The sequence below is a fragment of the Bos mutus genome, chromosome 4 (genome assembly GCF_027580195.1).
Source record: "Bos mutus isolate GX-2022 chromosome 4, NWIPB_WYAK_1.1, whole genome shotgun sequence".
Classification (NCBI taxonomy): Eukaryota; Metazoa; Chordata; class Mammalia; order Artiodactyla; family Bovidae; genus Bos; species Bos mutus.
This window is the reverse complement of record NC_091620.1, coordinates 3,085,752-3,100,773: the sequence shown is the minus strand read 5'-3', so window position 1 is coordinate 3,100,773 and position 15,022 is coordinate 3,085,752. Positions and strand designations below refer to the sequence as shown.

At 46.3% G+C, this 15,022-nt stretch overlaps 1 protein-coding gene across 2 annotated transcripts in view; it reads right to left on the bottom strand.

Moving 5' to 3' along the window:
- The window catches only part of DPP6 (dipeptidyl peptidase like 6), a 787,207-nt gene that overhangs the window by 648,621 nt on the left and 123,564 nt on the right, over positions 1 to 15,022 (bottom strand). The window lies entirely within an intron of this gene.

The following is a 15,022-nucleotide window of genomic DNA, read 5'->3' as shown; positions in this document are numbered from 1 at the left end:
CTTCCCCGAGGGCCCCGTGGTTAAGAACCTGCTTTGCAATGCAGGGGACACACGTTCAGTCCCTGGCCAGGGAACTAAGATCCCCCACGGGGCAGAGCAACTGAGCCCACGTGCTGCTACTACCGAAGTCCGAGTGCCACAACACCAAAGCCTGGGCACCATGACTAGAGAGTCCCTGTGTCTCAACGCAACACCCCACCTGACACGGTGCGGGTCCCACGAACCACGACTAAGACCCAACGCAGCCAAATAAAGAAATAAACTCTTGACCAATTAAATAAGGAGATGACAGTGCAACATGCAGACACGAGGGGTAGCCCCCGTTACACGGGTGAGTGCTGACACCAGCTCTAAAAACCCAGATGACTCTGCTCTCAGCCCAGGGTGCCAACAAGGCATCAGAGAGAATGACTCATCTCTCTAGTGCCCCTGGGGAGGGAGGCCAAAGGCAGGGTGCACTGCTCCCGCTGGAGTGCAATTCTAGGTCTGGGAGGAGGAGAGGTTGGTTTCTCTGCCCTTTTCCGTGCCAGTGGCATGGCCTTCTAGGCAGATGTCATCAGGCTCGGTTAGGTCAGGATACAAGCTGAAAAGCAATGACACTCTAAATTAACTGCTTGGTGACATAATCTATAATGTCAACTGAATGTTATCGATTCTTATCCAGAACACACGGGCACCGGGGCACAGACACAGTGGGATGTCAGAAGGGCTTCATTGCAGGTCCTCAGCATCCACAGATAAAGCTGCTGAACTGGGTCAGTGGGTGCTGCTACCATGGCCCTTGGCCTTGACGTCACTGGGCCAAGTGTGGGGAGTAAGAGGCAGATTTCAGACAATGCCATCGGGCAGGCAGCACACAAAGGTGTGTGAACACTTTTTGTCCAAAGGGAAGTGATGGTCTGATTATTCCTCGTGGATTCTCTTACTGCTTCCAATAAATCATCACTCCCTATAGTGCTTCCCTGACAGGCTCAGACAGTAAAGGATCCACCTGCAAAGAGGGAGACCTGGGTTTGATCCCTGGGTTGGGAAAATCCCCTGGAGAAGGGAACAGCTACCCACGCCTGTATCCTTGCCTGGAGAATCCCACTGACGGAGGAGCCTGGTGGGCTATAGTCCATGGGGTCCCAGCGTCGGACACGACTGGGTGACTGTCACCTTCACTCTAGAGTCACAGCTCTACCTCTGTTGTGCTTGCTGACCCTCCATAACTCTATCCTCAGACCCGAGTCCACCACCATCACACTCTCAAGGAGGAAGAGTTGCCGTGCACCGTGTTAGACTCTGCCGGGCGTTACGGAAGGATGCAACATCGACTCACACCGCCACGCTTGCTAACAACATCAAGCAGGGTCTGGTTACATGCTGAACCGGCAGCATAGGCTATAAATAAGTTCAGAACGGGGGACCTCTTGGAGGAGGAGACTCAAACAGGGCCCCCAAACATAGCAACAGAGGAGAGAGAGAGGAAAATTGAGGTTTCCCTTGAATCTCATGGAATTTCCAGGCAAGACAAGGAGGCAGGAAGCTCCAGGATTATCTGGGGAGCAAGCTGGATTTCAGTGAAGGGCTGGGGTCCACTAGACGGCGGGACAGGAGACCACTGTGAGAGGACCCTTGAAGCCTGCCGGGAAGGTGGGACAGGTCCCGACAGAGCCAGCATCCTGCTGCTTTCTGACGGGCTGAGGCATGGCGAAAGCCACGTTGTCAGATGAATCCAAGTCAGAGGCCTTGGGTAGGCTTGGCACTTGGCCATAAAGCCCAGGTGCTCCTTGAAAGCACGCAGCTGAAAGGTAATTATCTTCCTGAAAACCGACATTCAACAGAGACGCAAAGGTGCTCCAAGAAATTCAGAGGAGTCTCAATAACACAGAAATGTGCTAACTTCGCTTATTCACTCATTAAATGAACGAGAAGAAGGAACACGAGGATACACTGAGGGGTGACAGTCTGTTCATTTTACATCTTGATTGCAGGGTCGGTTTCTGGCTGTAAACACGTGCCAAAGCTTATTAAATTACACACCACAAAGGTGTGCAGTGGATTGTACGTCCTTTAGGTCAATAAAGCTGTTCAAAAACACCATCAGAGTTATATGCATACAATCCATGCCTTTCCAGCTAGATTTTTATGATAATTCCCTTTTATTTCGCCCCTTCTGACATCTTCATTTCCCCGTCTCTTTACCTCGTACCTACAAGAACTCATAAGCTGCCTCTATCATAAGAAAACGATACACTGGTTTTTTCTAACACTAGCACCAACAGCACCTGGAAACGGGCTGGCTTTCTACGTGTCATAATAAAAAACGCTTAAGAAAAATGGATCTCATCAAGGGAGAAGATACACTGAGGCTACAGACAGCCTCTCTGCAGTTCAGCAGCTTCTCTGATGAGTAACCCTTTGTTCTAAACTCCATCAGAGTGAACTCAACCTCCACTCCCCGGCTGGGTCCTTTTCCAGGGGAAGTTGCTGTTTGACATACTGACAGCAACCACACTTCAGAGGCTGGAAGGCTTCTGTTTGTCTTTTGCCCTGGAGCCGGGTTCTGCCCTCTGTGGTGCATCCCGACTCAGCAGGGTGAGCTGGGAGGCTGCAATTTCCCTAGCCCTCCTAGCAGGGAGAAAGAAATAGCTCTGCTTTCCTCCTATGTTAATACTTCTGCTTGAACGTGAGGATGTGACTTCAGTGAAGTGCCTCTCTCGTCCTTCTTTCACAGGTTAACCCTGCCAGCTACCAACTGGCACTTGCCATCTGCCTCTAGAAGGATGGAGTCACAAGCTGCTGTGACCTCTGACTTTCAATACCAAACGAAAAATGTACAAAAAGGGTACGAAAATTAGGGGTCTATTTATCACACATATGAATGCTAATTTTCCCGTTTCTTAAATCACCCCTAAGATTTTTAGCACACGCAGGTCATACTCAATAGCAGACCTGAATGGAATCTCAAAGTAACATGTATTGTTTTTATTTATAGCAAAATCATTCCAATATTTTCACTCTATAATATGGAAATTTGCATGTAAATAGCATGGCAGCCCACTCCAGTGTTTTTGCCTAGAGAATCTCATGGACAGGAGAGCCTGGCGGGCTACACTCCATGCGGTCACAAAGAGTCAGACTCGACGGAGCAACTTAGCACAGCCACAAATAACAAACCCTGCAATGCATCTGCAGAGTTGGTGAGCTGTTCCACAGAAAGAAAAGGTAAAAATACCTTCAGTTCAGTTCAGTTGCTCAGTCATGTCTGACTCTTTGCAACCCCATGGACTGCAGCATGGAAGGGTTCCCTGTCCATCACCAGCTCCCAGAGCTTGCTCAAACTCATGTCCATCGAGTTGGTGATGCCATCCTCTGTCGTCCCCTTCTCCTCCTGCCTTTAATCTTTCCCAGTATCAGGATCTTTTCTAAAGAGTCAGTTCTTCCTATCAGGTGGCCAAAGGATTGGAGCTTCAGCTTCAGTATCAGTCCTTCCAGTGAATATTTAGGACTGATTTCCTTTAGGATCGACTGGTTGGATCTCCTTGCAGTCCAAGGGATCCTCAAGAGTTTTCTCCAACACCACAATTCAAAAGCATCAATTCTTTGGCACTCAGCTTTCTTTATGGTCCAACTTTCACATCCTTACATGACTACTGGAAAAACCATAGATTTGACTAGATGGACCTTTGTTGTCAAAGTAATGTCTCTGCTTTTTAATATGCTGTCTAGGTTGTTCATAGCTTTTCTTCCAAGGAGCAAGCATCTTTTAGTTTCATGGCTCCAGTTACTATCTGCAGTGATTTTGGAGCCCCCCAAAATAAAATCTGTCACTGTTTCCATTGTTTCCCCATCTATTTGCCATGAAGTTATGGGACCAGATGCCAAGATCTTAGTTTTCTGAATATTTTTTTCACTCTCCTCTTTCACTTTCATCAGGAGGCTCTTTAGTTCTTTTTCACTTTCTGCCATAATGGTGGTGTCATCTGCATATCTGAGGTTATTGGTATTTCTCCTGGCAATCTTGATTCCAGCTTGTGCTTCATCTATCCTGGAATTTCACATGATGTACTCTGCATATAAGTTAAATAAACAGGGTGACAATATACAGCCTTGACATATTCCTTTCCTGATTTGGAACCAGTCCATTGTTTCATGTCCAGTTCTAACTGTTGCTTCTTGACCTGCATACAGATTTCTCAGGAGGTAGGTCAGGTGGTCTGGTATTCCCAACTCTTTAAGAATTTTCCACAGTTTGTTGTGATCCACACGGTCAAAGGCTTTGGCATAGTCAATGAAGCAGAAGTAGATGTTTTTCTGGAACTCTCTTGCTTTTTCAATGATCTAATGGATGTTGGCAAATTTATCTTGGTTTGATCTACTTTGCTCACCTAAATATATATAAATATAGGAAGAATTGTCTCCAAGCGTTATTCACTGGACACTCAGAAACGAAAATGCATTAACTTCTATTTACTACTAACTAATTTACTATTTGAAGTAATGCCTGGGCCTCAGCTCAGTGAGTCTCCACTTCCTTAGGCCACCTCATTCAGATGTGTCCCTACCTGGTCCCAGGTCGGCTCAGTCACCCCTGCTCCCCAGTTCCCCCGGTAGACACCTGCCTCACTAGTCAGAAGGGAGCAGTCTTGTCTGCATGCGTCCTTAGTCGCTCAGTCATATCCAACTCTCCTGTGACTCCATGGACTGTACCCCACCAGACTCTGCTACCCAAGGGATTTCCCAAGCGAGAATCCTGGAGTGGGTCTCCATTCCCTTCTCCCAGAGACTTCCCCACCCAGGGATCGAGCCTGCGTCTCCTGTGTTGCAGGCAGGTTCTTTCCTCACTGAGCCCCCTGGGAAGCCCTGGTGTTTGCATAAGTTTCCGTAAAGGTCCGTGGTTCCAGGCCTCGGATCATGCTGTCTTCTCTGCTTGGACTCCATTGGTCTATATGGGAATTTTTTCTTTACTTATTTTAAGCATCTGGTTGAAATATCTCCTCTCTGTGGTCTTCCTCCAAGCTCCCTGCTTCCAAATCACACAAACTGTCCTGTTTGCCTGTTTCAAGGGTATTTTATCCCTGCCTCTCTCTGGCACATCTCACTCTCTGTGTTCTTATGCTAAATTTCTGAATTCGCCCTGTAGAGCTGACATGATACCTCCATACCTAGAAACAGTCAAGGAACTGAAATGTGTATCCGACTAATTAACAGGTAACTAGGTATTAGCTAACTTTTACAGGAATCAAGTTTGGGCATCTTATAGGCAGGAGAAGTTTGTTGTTTGTAGGTGAGGTCCTCAAATAAGAATTGAATTGTAGTGAAGGAACAGATGATGCTATTAACCAGTTCAACAAAAAAGGAAAAAAAAAATTCAATGTTAAAAAGAAATTCGATGCTTTACTGCCTGCTCAGTTGAAGACTTTATTTTTAAAATCTTTGCAGGACTTTCCTGGTGGTTCCATGGTTAAGAATTTGCCTTCTAATTCAGAGGACGTGTGTTCAGTCCCTGGTCAGGGAATTAAGATCCCACACGCCCAGGGGCAACTAAGTCTGTATGGAGCAGCTACCAAGCCCACATGCCCCAGCTGGAGAGACGCCTGCGTGCAAGGAAGGGCCCCACATGCCTCGAGCAAGAGCCAGCGCAGCAGCCCACATGCCCCAGCTGGAGAGACGCCTGCGTGCAAGGAAGGGCCCCACATGCCTCGAGCAAGAGCCAGCGCAGCAGCCCACATGCCCCAGCTGGAGAGACGCCTGCGTGCAAGGAAGGGCCCCACATGCCGTGAGCAAGAGCCAGTGCAGCAGCCCACATACCCCAGCTGGAGAGCCTGTGTGCAAAGGCCCCCACATGCCGTGAGCAAGAGCCAGAAGGGCCCCACATGCTGGAGAGAAGCAAGAGCCAGGGCCCCACATGCCGCGAGCAAGAGCCAGTGTAGCAGCCCACATGCCCCAAGTGGAGAGACGCCTGTGTGCAAGGAAGGGCCCCACATGCCGTGAGCAAAAGCCAGTGCAGCAGCCCACATGCCCCAGCTGGAGAGACACCTGCGTGCAAGGAAGGGCCCCACATGCCACGAGCAAGAGCCAGTGAAGCAGCCCACATGCCCCAAGTGGAGAGACGCCTGCGTGCAAGGAAGGGTCCCACATGCCTCGAGCAATAGCCAGCACAGCCAAGAATAAATCAAGTATTTAAAAGTAAAATCTCTGCAAAGACAAGGACTCGTGATCTAAAAGGATGCTCCTTTCAATGTGTCTTTATCTCCCCTCTCATCATTCCTGCAGCTCAAAACAGAAGAGGATACTCAAGCATAGAAAGAAATCCACCAACATTTGCCCCCAAAAGGCTTAGGTTAAATGGTTAGGGCTTTTCCTGCATCCTTTTCCTAACTAATAAACACAGAGTAGAAACACTACTTCCTAAAGCAAAGGGCTACCTTAAATTGAACAGTGAACACAGAACAATGCAGGGATAATGTTTTTGGATAAAGGCCAATAGCCAAACTACCTAATAATGTTAATAATTCTAAAGAAGGGCCAGGCAAGAACGAAAACAACAGAGAAAAGGAATCTTTTCTGGTGTTTTCAGATCATATGGTAATGTTAATATCAGCATTATGGCTGAAGTTCATGCTAACTGATTAAAAATAGACTTGATGAATTCCTAGGTGACTCATACTAAATCACAGATTTTTATGTAGACAAAAATTGGAGTAAGCTAGTTCCATCCATCCATCCATTCACTCATCCATTGATCCACCCATCCATTGATCCATTCTTCCTTCCTTCCTTCCATTCAAGGATACTCAGTCAGTACACCCACCCTCAGCCTATGAGCTGTAGTTAAAGATTAAACAAGAGGTTGTGTGCACAGGAGGGAAAAAGAGAAACTAGCACTTGTTAATGAGACAGCTCCCAAGGTCGCTCATGATGTAGGTGATCTCATGAATTTCTCACAGAATCTTATAGGATTTTTCCAGTGGTCATGTATGGATGTGAGAGTTGGACTGTGAAGAAGGCTGAGTGCTGAAGAATTGATGCTTTTGAACTGTGGTGTTAGAGAAGACTCTTGAGAGTCCCTTGGACTGCAAGGAGATCCAACCAGTCCATTCTGAAGGAGATCAGCCCTGGGATTTATTTGGAAGGAATGATGCTAAAGCTGAAACTCTAGAACTTTGGCCACCTCATGCAAAGAGTTGACTCATTGGAAAAGACTCTGATGCTGGGAGGGATTTGGGGCAGGAGGAGAAGGGGACAACAGAGGATGAGATGGCTGGATGGCATCACTGACTCGATGGACATGAGTCTGAGTGAACTCTGGGAGTTGGTGATGGACAGGGAGGCCTGGCGTGCTGTGATTGACGGGGTCACAAAGAGTCGGACACGACTGAGCGACTGAACTGAACTGAATCTGATTACATTTTACCAATAAGGCAACTGAGGGAAAGTGTTTAAGGAACCCTTCAATTTACCGTAAATAAGTCCATTTGCCTCTTAAAGTGGGTTCTTCTACGTACTCATTGTCAAGGATAATTATTAGTCTTCATTAAAATGCTGGTAATCATGTTTACATGGTGACACTTTAAAATCTTACAAGTATTGTGTGTATCTCTGGTGGCTCAGATGGTAGAGAATCTGCCTGCAATGCAGGAGACTTGGGTTCAAACCCTGGGTCTGGAAGATCCCCTGGAGAAGGGAATAGCTACCCGTTCCAGCATTCTAGCCTGGAGAATTCCACAGAGAGAAGAGCCTGGTGGGCTACAGTCCATTGGGTCACAAAGAGTTGGACACGACTGAGAGACTAGCACTAACAGATGTGTATCTCATACACTCGTCTTTACATTCAGTAACTTGCCTCAGATGTGTGCAGAAAATACCATCAACGGTCAGAGCAGAGTCTCCACCCAGCAAATTACTGCCTAAAAATGAAACATCAACAGACTCTCCAGTCCCCAAGATTGTTTGCTGGGTTTCTCTGCAACCATATCATTTGCTTTTGGTTATTAACTATCAAACAAATTATCTGACAATTGACATCTTATACATGAACTCCTCCATTGCAAGTATTCAGCATACTTCATTTCAAAAACATCTGAAAATAGGAACTTTCTAGATTCCTACATGAGCACGAGGCAGTGTAGGCTTCTTAAAGATTTCATTGGTTAGGAATAGTTCTTTGAACGACCATCCCATGAAAAAACTATCTGATGCTTTTTCCTTCACAAAGTAACAGCTCTTTCCAGGACACAAGGTGAATGTGTGGGCTTTTTAGAGCTTTGGGGAAAAAATTGGTCCTATTTATCCTAGTTCCATTCCTTTGGACTATCAGAAAGGTCCACCTACCTGTTTAATCAATAGCAAATGCAAAGAATCTGTTCTGGTTCACTAGGGGTAGGGAGAAAAGTCTTTAAAGAAAACCAACACCTCAGCTGAGTTCCTGAGCACATTTGCAGAAGAAATGACCCAGTATGAATTAAGTGTGTACTTAAGCCCTTCTTACACTGGCAATGAATACAAAGGTAGAAAGAATTGCCTGTTTATTATTTCAACATTAACATCTAATTTGCAAAAATACATTCTAACCCAGGAATCCATCACCTTTTGAGAAGGAAGAGTTGTGATATATTTCTTTGAAATCGTGACATTACGGGATTCACTGATGCTGCTGCTATCAACTCTATCTGCCTCCCATGGGAATTCCAGCCACCTTCACCTGGAGGAGTAGGCAGAGGTGTGACATTGTAACTGCCTGGAGACTCCCAGGGGCCACGCCAGGATTTCAGGCAGCACGGCTCCACAGACCTCCTGCTCCAGCCAGCATTAATAGGTGAGAGAAAGCCCACTTTGCATTGATTTTGCAAGTTCAGGAAAGAGGAGGTCTTTTTCCTGCCCTCCATTCTTTATCTCTCAATATCAATCAGATATGCATTTTAGCTTCAGGATCATAAAATATTTATTAACTTCCAGCTTTTAATGTTCACGAATAAAGAGCCAAATTAATAATTTTTGAGTGTTGGTTAACAAGAAGCAAAGAACTTTCTATAAAGGGACAGGATTGGAGGCCAATAAAGAGCCGTGATTGGGTCTACCTGATGTCTAAATGCCTGACTGCACAACCTCACCAGTGAGTGGAAGCCTAGAGACTCTGAGAAGTACAACTGCTCAAGCGTGTTCTAGCTTGCTTTCCTTCAAGAGCTGAGAGCAGTTGCTCTGGTCTGCAAGGAAGAGACACACTAAAATAAAAGGCAGGCCACAAAGAGAAATTCAAATACAGGGAGAGTCTCATAGGTCTCAACCCAGAGATACATGAAAGGGGGGAGGGGGAAGTGGCTGAGGGAAGCTTGTGTCGTGACATCATTTACTCCACACTCTTGGGGGGCCAGGAGGTATTGGGTGGGACAAGAAGTTTGTTTGGGTTTTTCCATAATATCTAATAGAAAACAAACTTTTTGGCCAAACCAATCGTATTTTCCTTCTTCAACACGTCTGCAACCCTAGGACCTCCGCTGTGACCTGGAGCAAAAATCCCATTGGGATGAGTGCAGTCAGCCTCCCTCAAACAAGTGAAGGTGTCCTGGACATCACTAACTGAGCACCCACCATATTCTAGTACTTTCAAAGATGCTGTATCATGCTCAGTTGCTCAGTTGTGTCCAATTCTGGGACCCCATGGACTGTAGCCTGCCAGGCTCCTCTGTCCATAGGATTTCCCAGGCAAGAATACTGGGGTGAGTTGCCATTTCCTCCTCCAGGGGATCTTTCTGACCCAGGGATTGAACCCATGTCTCCTGCATCTATTTGCATTGGAAGGTGGATTCTTTACCACTGAGCCACCTGGGAAGCTCCATAGATACTGTATGTGTGTGTGTATATATATATATTATCTAATTTAATCTTCACCCCAAAACATTTAGAGTATAAACAATATTACCAGCTTCACGTTACACTGGAGGAAATTTGGGTTCAGAGAGCTCAACACCTGCCTCCTTTCACCCAGAGAGGTGATGGGAGAATCTGGATTCAAATTCTGATTTGTCTGCAATGCTGTTGCCTTTTCAACTAGATTACCCAGGTGGGTTGGTGGATTGGTTAGTTTTTGGAGGAGAAGGAATTGCTACCCTGTCTGACTTCCTCTTTGGATGACCAGCTTTAAAATAGTCTTTCTGATTTCCTAACAACCTGAAGAAAATGGTTTGGAGGTAGAATCACAGGACATTAGACGATCTACGGAAACCTGGTCTAACCTCATCCCATCACAGACAAGACGCAAAGGTTCACAGAGCGGAAAGGGCTTCCCCTATTAAACGCAACTCCCGGGGGCAAAGACACAATTAGATTCCAAGGACTCAGACAATTTTTTCCCTGAGATCTGAAGAAAGCTTGACTGAGAGTCAGACACGGAGCTGACCGGGCGCAGGAAGACTCAAATCACGACCCGGGAGCTGCTCCGAACAGTCCAGGGGAAGAGCCAAACGTTATCGGGGGCTTTAAATTGCTCTTCACATTTGTGCCATGACTTAGGCAATATCCCGCTGTGGTTTGTTTGCTTCTTATTTTTTTTGGCCACATGCTTACAGGATCTTAGTTCCTGGATCAGGGTTCAAACCTGGGTACCGAGCAGTCAAAGTGCAGAGTAGTAACCACTGGACTGCCAGGGAGGTCCCCATATTCTCTTATTGAAATGCATAGATGTGGGATTGCATATTTAAATGCATTAATGTTAGCTGAACATCAGTATAAATGCTTTGGGCTTTCAGAGTATCTATGGGTATAGGTGTGGGAGTGTGTGTGCTTATTAGACATCTTTTTGTCCCAAAGAAATGTGGACAGATGAATGAAATGTTTACCCCGCAAACTCAACTACCTTTAAATGTGCAAAAGATAGCGGTAGGGCTCTTCTGTCTAGTTCTGAACGCATCAGCCAAGTTTTTGAGACTGGAAAATTGCACTAACAACATCAGATTTAGATACCCCGAAGCCACAATCCACTATTTCTTTTTCTCTCACCCCTACTGGATTATAAATTAATTAAAGCAAGAACTGTGTCTTCTTAATTTTTGTATCCCTAACACTGTCTTAGACCTCAGTGACAAGAAAGACAAGCCTGGATTTGAGAGAAAGTATATTATTTTCGCTGGTTTTATTTCTTTGAAACTAGAGTTCACTGCTCTTAGGACTGAAAATATCCCATCAGGGAATTAAAAATTCAGATGGCCATTAGATGCTTTGTCCACACTGAGGATATTCGAAGTCTTCAGCCTGAAACGCCACTTTGGGGGATTGAAGGCCTTCGTAAGTTTCACTGTACCACTTCCAACTCATCCTCTCTTGAAATGAACAGAATATTAGGAACCACCCGAACCACAATACAAACTGTAGTGCTTTCATCTTGAGAAATAACCATTAGGATCTTAGTATACAGAATGTGAGAGCTCGGGAAGGACCTTCACATAATACAATTGTTCTTGATTCTGGTTGCCCATTAGAATGATGGGGAAGGTGATGGCACCCCACTCCAGTACTCTAGCCTGGAAAATCCCATGGATGTAGGGGCCTGGTGGGCTGCAGTCCATGGGGTCGCTAGTCGGACACGACTGAGCAACTTCACTTTCACTTTCCACTTTCCTGCATTGGAGAAGGAAATGGCAACCCACTCCAGTGTTCTTGCCTGGAGAATCCCAGGGACGGGGGAGCCTGGTGGGCTGCCGTCTATGGGGTCACACAGAGTCGGATGCAACTGAAGCGACTTAGCAGCAGCAGCAGCATTAGAATGAGCTGGGGAGCTTGGAAAAAAATATGTTGACATCAGAGGCTCCACCTGCAGTGACTCTGAGTTAATTGGAGTAGGGCAGAGCCTGGGCATAGTTGAAAAAAAAAAGCTTTCTGGGAGATTATCTTCTACTACCCAGACAGAGAATCACGCTAATCTGATCTACACTCTTCTTCGCAGTTTTACAGGTGAGAAAACCAATACTCAGGGAGGTAAAATGACCCTTTTGGACAAAACCCTGGGAAAGACGGGCTTGTGGCAGAATCCCTGCACCCTGCCCACTGCTGTAGGAGACGGCAGGGCCTCTCGGGAGCGTGGCTATGCCACAGTTCTCGGGGAGGGCCTGTTTGCTGTCACTGTCGGCAGTAATAGAGAGTCCACGGGGACAAAACAAACAACCTGTTTCGCCTCCTCGGGTGAACTGGACCAGCTTTTCTGGTGCACAGATGTCTGTCATTAAACATGTCATGTCATTAAACATCACATGCCTTCGGTTGGCATTCGATAACTGGATTCACAGATTTTCTGTGAAAACAAACCATCACTTGGCCACGGCATGCATGCAGTCTAAACAGCAGGGCCATTTAAAGCAGCCATTCCCAAAGTGTTCTATTTCTGACTATTGCAGGTGGACCAGGCCTGGGTTTGTTGAAACAACCCAACCCCCCTCTTATTTCCCCTTGCTACCAATACCCAGTCAGCCCTAAAGGAAATCAACCCTGAATATTCATTGGAAGGACTGACGCTAAAGCTGAAGCTCCAATATTTCGGCCACTAGATGCGAAGAGCCGACTCACTGGAAAAGATCCTGATGCTGGGAAAGACTGAGGGCAGGAGGAGAAGGGGAAGACAGAGGATGAGATGGTTGGATGGCATCCCTGACTCCACGGACATGAGTTTGAGCAAGCTCCAGGAGATAGTGAAGGACAGGGAAGCCTGGCGTGCTGCCGTCCATGGGGTCCCATAGAGTTGGACACGACTTAGTGACTGAACGACCACCACCAATAACAAAATATAAAATTACAGAAGTAATCATGAGTGGACTGCCATTGATCCTGACTGCAGACTACCAGGACACATCCCCTTCAAAATTGCCAGGATCCTTGGAGGAGTTTTCACTGGACTATGTGGTGGCACTGGGCTGGGGGAGATGGGAGGGGGTTCATCCAGCCCACCTTGAGATGCTGGCAAATTGGAGGAAACTGGACAATTAGCCTTGCCGTTTGCCTGTGATGCTACAAGGCTGCTCACCATTCAGGGTCTTCTCCATCCGTTCTCTGAAACTGTTTTCGAATCTATCTCTGATTTTTAAAAATTTTATTAACAATAGGCTGAGCTATTAGCATAAAATGACCAAGAAAAGGGGGATGAATAATTCAGAATTGAGACTACAGAGTAATTACATCACCCATTTAAATCCCCATCTCTAAATAATGAAGGAAGTTCTCAGATTATTTAGAATGTGCTTCCTCGTCTGCACTGTGCCTTTGGCTCGTGAAACCCTGGATGTCTTTTTACATCGATCCGAGGCCTCCTTCCAGCGAAGAGGGCCAAGGTACTGCCGTTAGTTCGTGAGTCTGTGTGCATCAGATGGCGCTAAGGGGCCCCCTTCCAGATGCAGCTTCCTGAGGGGTTCATCTGAAGCTCTGGGGTGTCAGACACAATGTTTCTAGATCACTGGAGGTGTTAATAGCTAAAATGAAACCGTCTGTGAAAGAGGAAAGGACACTCCACCATGAACCTTTCTGAGAAACAATCCAGACAGATACTGGGTGAATCGGGGGCAGAGAGTAACCTGTCTTCCATGTGCTGAGATTAACTCCCAGGGCTGGATGGAACCACTCCCTCTTCAGATGGGAAATGAAGGGCCTTAAGCACTTTTGCCCAAGATCAAGAGACTAATCCCAGAAAACCTTCAGCCCAGGGCTATGCAGGGACCATATAGTGCTTCTCTAGTTTCATCACTGAAATATTTTCAACACGCTCTTCTTTGCTCAGATGAAATACCTACACACACGTATGCATGCACATACATACATTACATATTACACATAGTCTTCTGTTTGAGGAGGAATTGTTTTGGCTCCACCCAGGTGAATGTAGATTCTGGCTTAAGAAGTAATTTCACAACTCCTGGCAAACTCACATTATCCGTTCATTCCAAGTTCAGATAGAGAGATATCCTGACTTGCTAAGTGATTGGCTAAGCACATCTATCACATCAGGCCCTTCCCCAGTGACTCAGAGCATCACACAGGACGGAGAGCAGTTCACCTACAGTCCGAGATGCGTTCCACGAATGACTCCCTGTTGCTTATTCATCTAAGGAAGTGGTTTCTATCAGGGCACCCGTACACACTCAAAAATCAAGGTCAAATAACGTCAGGCAAGGTGGAAACTCACCCACATTTTCTGCATTTCGTATTAAGGACTGAAAATCACCTTCAGGGTCATGTGTTCCTTCCCAGGTGCTAAACACTTGAGGGTTTTGACTGATTGCTGGAAGGCATGGACATTCCCCACCTCCCGGAATCCCACCTTAACTACTCAGGAAGGAATACTTGTTGCTCTGAATCCAGATTCTGACAACCAAAAAGAGCCATGATCACCACAGATGCTTTGTCCTTCCATGAGGAGGGGCAAAAGCTGAAATTCCAGGAGCCGGCTGTTATGAGGCTGGCTTGACACCAATTCCCTTGTGACAGAGGATTATGGTAACCATCTACAGTCCATATCTCATGTTTGAAGCTTGGTGATTACAATTGCCTTTGACTCTCTAATGCTTTAATAGCACCACACAAAGCTTGAACATTCTTTGGCTTTTTCCCTTCTAATCACCCAGGGCTTCTGATAAATTCTATAGCTGGGAAGAAAACACACAGAGACCTCACTTCCACAGGATTTTATCTGTTAGCCATCACTTTCGACACTCTTCCCAGAGGCTAAGACCAGAACACGCCGGCTGATACGTAGGGGCGGGGGCAGTAAATATACTCCGCCATCAGGCAGCAGCCCAGATTCTAGACTGCCGTTTCTAGAAAACTTTTGCTGGGAGTAAACACCCCAAGCTGAACTGACTGCTGATTGCATCTGCTGCAGATTAGCTAAAATTAAATTCGGAACCTTGGGCAAGACATCAAGCACGCACAGTGGAATCCCCCCACGTGAGCTTTGGAAGATAATGCGAATACCGCACAGCACACCCCCCCGAGCAGCTTAGCTTTTTAATTTTCCTTTCAGGAATTAAACTCCCTCTCCCCTCCAGTAAGTTGATTT